Raw genomic sequence first — 8,391 nt, 5'->3', positions numbered from 1 at the left:
GAGGAAAGGGTGATGCAGCAAAGTAGCGTAAGTATTTCCCTCAGTTTTGAGAACCAAGGTATCAATCCAGTAGGAGACTACACGCAAATCGCCTAGTACCTGCACAAACAATTAAGAACCTTGCAACAAACACGATAAAGGGGTTATCAATCCCTTCACGACCACTTGCAAAAGTGAGATCTGATAAAGATAATAAGATAAATATTTTTGGTATTTTTGTTGTATAGATTGGAAAATAAAGATTAAAAAATAAATAGTAAACTAGAATTATATATCGGAAACTTATATGATGTAATGTAGACCTGGGGGCCATAGGTTTCACTAGTGTCTTCTCTCATGATAGCATATATTACGGTGGATGAACAAATTACTGCCGAACAATTGATAGAAAAGCGCATAGTTATGATGATATCTAAGGCAATGATCTTGAACATAGGCATCACGTCCATGTCAAGTAGACCGAAATGATTCTGCATCTACTACTATTACTCCACACATCGCCTGCTATCCAGCATGCATCTAGAGTATTAAGTTCATAAGAACAGAGTAACACGTTAGGCAAGATGACATGATGTAGAGGGATAAACTCAAGCAATATGATATAAACCCCATCTTTTTATCCTCGATGGCAACAATACAATACGTGCCTTGCTGCCCCTACTGTCACTGGGAAAGGACACCGCAAGATTGAACCCAAAGCTAAGCACTTCTCCCATTGAAAGAAAGATCAATCTAGTAGGCCAAACTAAATCGATAATTAGAAGAGACTTGCAAAGATATCAAATCATGCATATAAGAATTCAGAGAAGAATCAAATAATATTCATAGATAATCAAATTCATAAACCCACAATTCATCGGATCTCGGCAAACACACCGCAAAAGAGTATTACATCGAATAGATCTCGAAGAGCATCGAGGAGAACTTTGTGTTGAGAACCAAAGAGATAGAAGAAGCCATCTAGCTAATAACTATGGACCTGAAGGTCTGTGGTAAACTACTCACACATCATCGGAGAGGCTATGGTGTTGATGTAGAAGCCCTCCCTGATCGAATCCCCCTCCGGTAGATCACCGAAAAAGGCCCCCATATGGGATCTCACGGGTACAGAAGGTTGCGGCAGTGGAAAAGTGGTTACGTTGCTCTCTTGGATGTTTTCGGGGTATAAGAGTATATATAGGCGAAAGAAGCAGGTCGGTGGAGCTCCATGGGGCCCACGAGGGTGGGGGGCGCGTCCCCTGCCTCGTGGAAGCTTCATGGACTTCCAGACTTGTACTCCAAGTCTCCTGGGTTGCGTTTGTTCCAAGAAAGATCCTCACAAAGGTTTCGTTCCGTTTGGATTCTGTTTGAAATTCCTTTTCTGCGAAACACTGAAATAGGACAAACAGCAATTTGCACTGGGCCTTTGGTTAATAGGTTAGTCCCAAAAACAATATAAAAGTGCATATTAAAGCCCATTAAACATCCAAAACAGATAATATAATAGCATGGAACAATAAAAAATTATAGATACGTTGGAGACATATCAAGCATCCCCAAGCTTAATTCCTGCTCGTCCTCGAGTAGGTAAATGATAAAAATAGAATTTTTGATGTGGAATGCTACCTAACATAATTTTCAATGTAATTATCTTTATTGAGGCATGAATATTCAGATCCGAAATATTCAAGACAAAACTTTAATATTGACATAAAAACAGTAATACTTCAAGCATCTAACCAAGCAATTATGTCTTCTCAAAATAACAAAGCCAAAGAAAGCTCATCCCTACAAAATCATATAGTTTTGCCATGCTTCATTTTCATCACACAAAATGCTCTCATCATGCACAACCCTGATGACAAGCCAAACAATTGTTTCACACTTTAGTATTCTCAAACTTTTTCAACTTTCACGCAATACATGAGCGCGAGCCATGGCCATAACACTATGGGTGGAATAGAATATGATGATGGAGGTTGTGTGGAGAAGACAAAAAAGGATAAAGTCTCACATTGACACAGCTAATCAACGGGCTATGGAGATGCCCATCAATTGATGTCAATGCGAGGAGCAGGGATTGCCATGCAACGGATGCACTAGAGCTATAAATGTATGAAAGCTCAACAAAAGAAACTTAGTGGGTGTGCATCCAACTTGCTTGCTCACGAAGACCTAGGGCATTTTGAGGAAGCCCATTGTTGGAATATACAAGCCAAGTTCTATAACGAAAATTCCCACTAGTATATGAAAGTGACAAAACAAGAGACTCTCTATCATGAAGATCATGGTGCTACTTTGAAGCACAAGTGTGGAAAAAGGATAGTAACATTGCCCCTTCTCTCTTTTTCTCTCATTTTTTGGGCCTTCTCTTTTTTTGGCCTTTCTCTTTTTTCCCTCACGGGACAATGCTCTAATAATGATGATCATCACACTTCTATTTATTTACAACTCAAAAATTACAACTCGATACTAGAACAAAATATGACTCTATATGAATGCCTCTGGCGGTGTACCGGGATGTGCAATGATTCAAGAGTGACATGTATGAAAAATTATGAGTGGTGGCTTTGCCACGAATACGATGTCAACTACATGATCATGCAAGGCAATATGACATTGATGGAGCGTGTCATAAAAAACGAAACGGTGGAAAGTTGCATGGCAATATATCTCGGAATGGCTATGGAAATGCCATAATAGGTAGGTATGGTGGCTGTTTTGAGGAAGATATAAGGAGGTTTATGTGTGAAATAGTGTATCATATCACGGGGTTTGGATGCACTGGCGAAGTTTGCACCAACTCTCGAGGTGAGAAAGGGCAATGCACGGTACCGAAGAGGCTAGCAATGATGGAAGGGTGAGAGTGTGTATAATCCATGGACTCAACATTAGTCATAAAGAACTCACATACTTATTGCAAAAATCTACAAGTCATCAAAACCAAGCACTACGCGCATGCTCCTAGGGGGATAGATTGGTAGGAAAAGACCATCGCTCGTCCCCGACCGCCACTCATAAGGAAGGCAATCAAAGAACACCTCATGCTTCAAATTTGTCACACAACGGTTACCATACGTGCATGCTACGGGACTTGCAGACCCCAACACAAGTATTTCTCAATTTCACAATCACTTAACTAGCATGACTCTAATATCACCATCTTCATATCTCAAAACAATCATCAAGTATCAAACTTCTCATAGTATTCAATGCACTCTATATGGAAGTTTTTATTATACCCATCTTGGATGCCTATCATATTAGGACTAATTTTATAGCCAAAGCAAATTACCATGATGTTCTAAAAGACTCTCAAAATAATATAAGTGAAGCATGAGAGACTAATAATTTCTATAAAATAGAACCACCACCGTTCTCTAAAAGATATAACTGAAGCACTAGAGAAAAAATATCTGGCTCAAAAGATATAAGTGAAGCACATAGAGTATTCTAAGAAATTCTGATTCATGTGTGTCTCTCCCAAAGGGTGTGTACATCAAGAATGATTGTGGTAAACTAAAAGCAAAGACTCAAATCATACAAGACACTCCAAGCAAAACACATATCATGTGGTGAATAAAAATATAGCCTCAAGTAAAGTTACCGATAGATGAAGACGAAAGAGGGGATGCCTTCCGGGGCATCCCCAAGCTTAGGCTTTTGGTTGTCCTTGAATTTTACCTTGGGGTGCCATGGGCATCCCCAAGCTTAGGCTTTTGGTTGTCCTTGAATTTTACCTTGGGGTGCCATGGGAATCCCCAAGCTTAGGCTCTTGACACTCCTTGTTCCAAAATCCATCGAATCTTTACCCAAAAACTTGAAAACTTCACAACACAAAACTTAAACAGAAAATCTCATGAGCTCCGTTAGTATAAGAAAACAAACCATCACTTTAATGTGTTGTAATGAACTCATTATTTATTTATATTGGTGTTAAAACTACTGTATTCCAAATTCTCTATGGTTCATATCCCCCGATACTAGCCATAGATTCATCAAAATAAGCAAACAACACACGAAAAACAGAATCTGTCAAAAACAGAACAGTGTGTAGAAATATGGAGGTTTCGAATACTTATGTAACTCCAAAATTTCTGAAAAATTAGGACGACCTAAATAGTTTGCATATTGATCTACTGCAGTTGGAATTTGTATTTTATCGCTCTCTGATAAAAAAATAAAAATTATTCTCGTGAGTGCATACTTTCTGTTTTTTCAGCAAGATCAAACAACAATCACCCAAGAAGATCCTAAAGGCTTTACTTGGCACAGACACTAATTAAAACATAAAAAACACAATCATAACAAAGGATAGATGAATTATTTATTACTAAACAGGAACAAAAAGCAAGGAACAAAACTAAAATTGGGTTGCCTCCCAACAAGCGCTATCGTTTAACGCCCCTAGCTAGGCATAAAAGCAAGAATAGATCTAGGTATTGTCATCTTTGGTATGCAATCCATAAGTGGCTCTCATAATAGATTCATAAGGTAATTTAATTTTATTTCTAGGAAAGTGTTTGTCGGTGTCAAAACCGGCGGATCTCGGGTAGGGGGTCCCGAACTGTGCGTCTAAGGCGGATGGTAACAGGAGGCAGGGGACACGATGTTTTACCCAGGTTCGGGCCCTCTTGATGGAGGTAAAACCCTACGTCCTACTTGATTTATTCTTGATGATATGAGTATTACAAGAGTTGATCTACCACGAGATCGGAGAGGCTAAACGCTAGAAGCTAGCCTATGGTATGATTGTTGTATATATCTATCGACTAGCCTGGCCTCGGTTTATATAATGCACCAGAGGCCTAGGATAACAAGAGTCCTAGCCGAATACGCCAGTGGGGAGGAGTCCTTGTCTTGATCACCAAGTTTTGTAGAATCTTCCATGTATGCGGCAGTTGTCCGAACTGGCCCATGAGTATACGGCCATGGGGGTCCTCGGCCCAATCTAATAGATCGGGAGATGACGTGGTGAGTACCCCCTAGTCCAGGACACCGTCAGTAGCCCCCTGAACCAGTCTTCAAGTTAGAGACGCTCCTCGATTCTTCTGAACTGTTCTTCATCTTCGGTTGTCGGTCTTGGAAACTGGTTCAACAAATCTTCCCATCTTCGATCTTGAGGATCGCCGAAATGCATTCGACCAGTTTACACGTTGGGTATCCGAGGAGACCCTTTAAGTTTCCGGCCTTTATCAATGCCTTGTTATTTTTATGCCACACCTCGGGTTTGAAGTTGTTCCCGGGAGGCAGTGTCCTCTTGAGTCCGAGCTCTAACGCCGGACTGCATTCGAGGTATCTTTTGCAGCTGAGCACCAATGCCGGACTGCTTCCAAGCTCTAATGCTGAAATGTATCCGAGCTCCAATGCCGGACTATATCCAAGATGTCATAGATCATCTTGGTCCAAAAGAGTTGAAGGAGTTTAGCCGAGCTTAATGCTGGAAATGCCCTCTATGGAGCCAGCCACTAGCGCCCGAGCTTTATGCCGGACTGCTTCTGAGGTGGTGCACCACCCCGACTGTGGGCCAATTTTTTGTCAATATTTTTGATTGGTGCAATTTATTCTCTGCCGAGATATATAGCTAGTAGCCCTCAAGGTGTGTATCAGTCTAAAACCCAAGATGCACCTGAAGGATGACATAAGACCGCTGATCCCAGTAGCCGCTGAGACTCAGGTTGATTTGCAAAATCGGTCTGAGGATCAACTCCTAGCTCAGCAGAATACTTCAAGACACAAAAAGTGGTGTGCGGAGTCCTCGAGACTCAGGTTGGGTGCGTCCGACCAACCTGAGGATCATAATATCCTCGAAAACTATATTGCACTTAAATTTTCTGCACTGGATTGCCAATGCAGTAGCCCCCGAGACACTGGTCGGGTGGCAACACCAGATCAGGGGATCGATGCGCCCCTTTAAAATTAGTAAATGATAATCCTGAAGCCCAGTAGCCCCCGAGCCTTAATGCGGGCACGGGTGGCCGAATTAAGGATCAATATCCAGAGTAAAATCACAAATTATGTGTAATGATTCTATGTATCCAAGTACTTTACATCATTAATGCTCGGATCCACATTGTACAAAACTTTGTTGACCGACCATCGGCTTCCACCTCCTCGGCCAGTAGCCGAGGAGTGTTTGTCCTACTTTATAAAGCCTTTATGAGGGCAAAGATTTACGACAAACAAGGCAATCTGGCTATACAGTTTTATAAACAAAGGTACACAGAGAGATATGTTATATCACTGTTTAATATAATAAATGTCTTCCAAAGAAAATAATCCCGCTATTGGTTCCTTTCTTTGGGTTGTCATGCTGAGCATGATCATGAAACCTCAACTCTAATGTAAGAGCAAAATATTGAGGATTTAGTTTGGGAGGCCAGTTACTGGCCCCCGATAGTGTTCGGCGACAGTCGAGGTCAAGCCGTAAACACTCCGGCCAATGTTATGAATGGCCAGTCATTTAACACCGTCATTGGATTGCTGACCAGTTTACGCTTATTGTGACAGTCAGTTTTCGGCTTTCTCCACCGAAGTGCTTAACCATGTGAGCTGGAAGCACAATCGCAGTGGTTCTCCTTTTGCACACCTAGCCGAACAAAGCGGAATGTAGGAGGCAAGCGCAGGAGCCGGGCAACCCAACTATTGACCGAAGACACAATTCGAAACCAATACATATAGAGTGAGATCCGAGAATGTTTTTGCCGAATCTATAGAGGTGTCCGGCATTGCACTGTGAGACTTGTGTTGGAAACACACAAATAGTTTAAAAGTGCCATAGGCTTGGAAAACCAAAAAACGTTAGAAAAAATCGACGTCCGAACTAGATCAATTGTTCGGTGCCAATCAGAAAATTGGACTTAAAAAAGTGCTTCTGTCGTACTTTAACATCACACATCCTATCTCAAGACTTCAAGCGGGTCAGCCTACGGCTTCAACCTCCTATCCCGAAGGCGGAGTACTTCTCATTAGGCCAGTTTAGCAAACTAAACTCTAGCGGCTTTGAGAGAGAAATTAGGCTCCCCGGCTAGTGACCACACACTCGTGTCGAAAAAAGGAGTGATGAATAATAATAGTAATAAAAACTTTGCAACAACTAAGAAGAAGAACACTTATTATAAAACGGCTCATACAAAATTAAGAGCCCCCAAGTGACTTGGGTGAAAGAATTTTGTGTATAATGATTGTATGTACCGAAGTGCTAATATCATATCTTTGTTCAACCGAACTTTAAACGCGTCCTAACCGACCGTCGGCTTCTCCCTCTTAGGTCAAGGACCGAAAAGTTTTATGTACTCCACCTGTCGAGAATATCGACAGTGTTTCCGATAACCAGGCAACTGGGACATAAGGCTATAACAGACAAAGCGCGCTCAGGGAACTTATGCTATATTATAGACGAAGTGTAAGAAGCATCTTCGAAGAAAATAGTACCCCCACCGATAACTTTCTTCGGTGCTCATTATTGCTATGAGACTTGTGCAATAGATTTTTTGTACTCATGAGTTCCATTGTGTGCAGACCATGATTGAAAACAATAAGAGCGCTAGCTTTCGGCTTCACCCAGTCTGAGGTCAGAGCTCGGAGGACCCGGTCGTGACAATCGCAGAGGTGCTCCCTTTACTCCCTAGCCAAACAATCGGGAACATAGGGGCAAGCACAGGAGCCAGGCAACCCAGCTTGCAAATCGCTTTAGTCAATATGGTGCATATTGTGGCGTAATACACGAACAAGGAACGAAGCCGTACAAGTATAATCATATGCAAGAGGAAAAGCTTCATAAAGGACGCCCCCAAATAAACGGGGTATTTGAATATGTGTTTCACAAACAAAGTTTGGACAAGAAAATTTTTTACAAGCAACTTTTTCCCAAACAAGTATAATGCTTGGTCGAACCAAACACAAGTTAAAAATTAAAACTTTGAGCATGAAAGCGACTTAGCTGGTTAACGTGTTCGGCATTGATGACGCAGTCCAAGCTTGATACGGGACGAGGTTCCATCCCCCAAGCCGGTCCCGAGGTGGCGGAGTGGAGAGCTCGACACGCCGAAGTGGTGACATAGCACGGTCAATGCAGACCGGCAGAATGATGCCGAAGTCCCCGGATCATTTTCCTGTGCACAAAAAATAGTGCAAATCGGAGATAATAGTAATAATAATTAAAAAACATTGTATAATAAATAATTTATGCAAAGTGAGTAATAAAAGAAATATGGCCTGGCGCCGAAGTCAATGTCGATGCAGGGCGTTGGCGTGATGCGGTAAAGGCGTGGCAAAGCCTGAATTCACAGGTCGGTTTGAGTTCCGGATGCGGTGTTCACCAGACTATGTACGGAAACTGACCGAACCATCACGCGACCGTTGTTAATGCGGCCATCATTTGACAGACCTGGTTTATTTGTTGTAGCAATC

The sequence above is a fragment of the Triticum urartu genome, chromosome 1A (genome assembly GCF_056163025.1).
Source record: "Triticum urartu cultivar PI428250 chromosome 1A, HENAU_Tu73, whole genome shotgun sequence".
Taxonomy (NCBI): domain Eukaryota; kingdom Viridiplantae; phylum Streptophyta; class Magnoliopsida; order Poales; family Poaceae; genus Triticum; species Triticum urartu.
The sequence above is the reverse complement of the archived record's forward strand: the minus strand, read 5'-3'. Positions refer to the sequence as shown.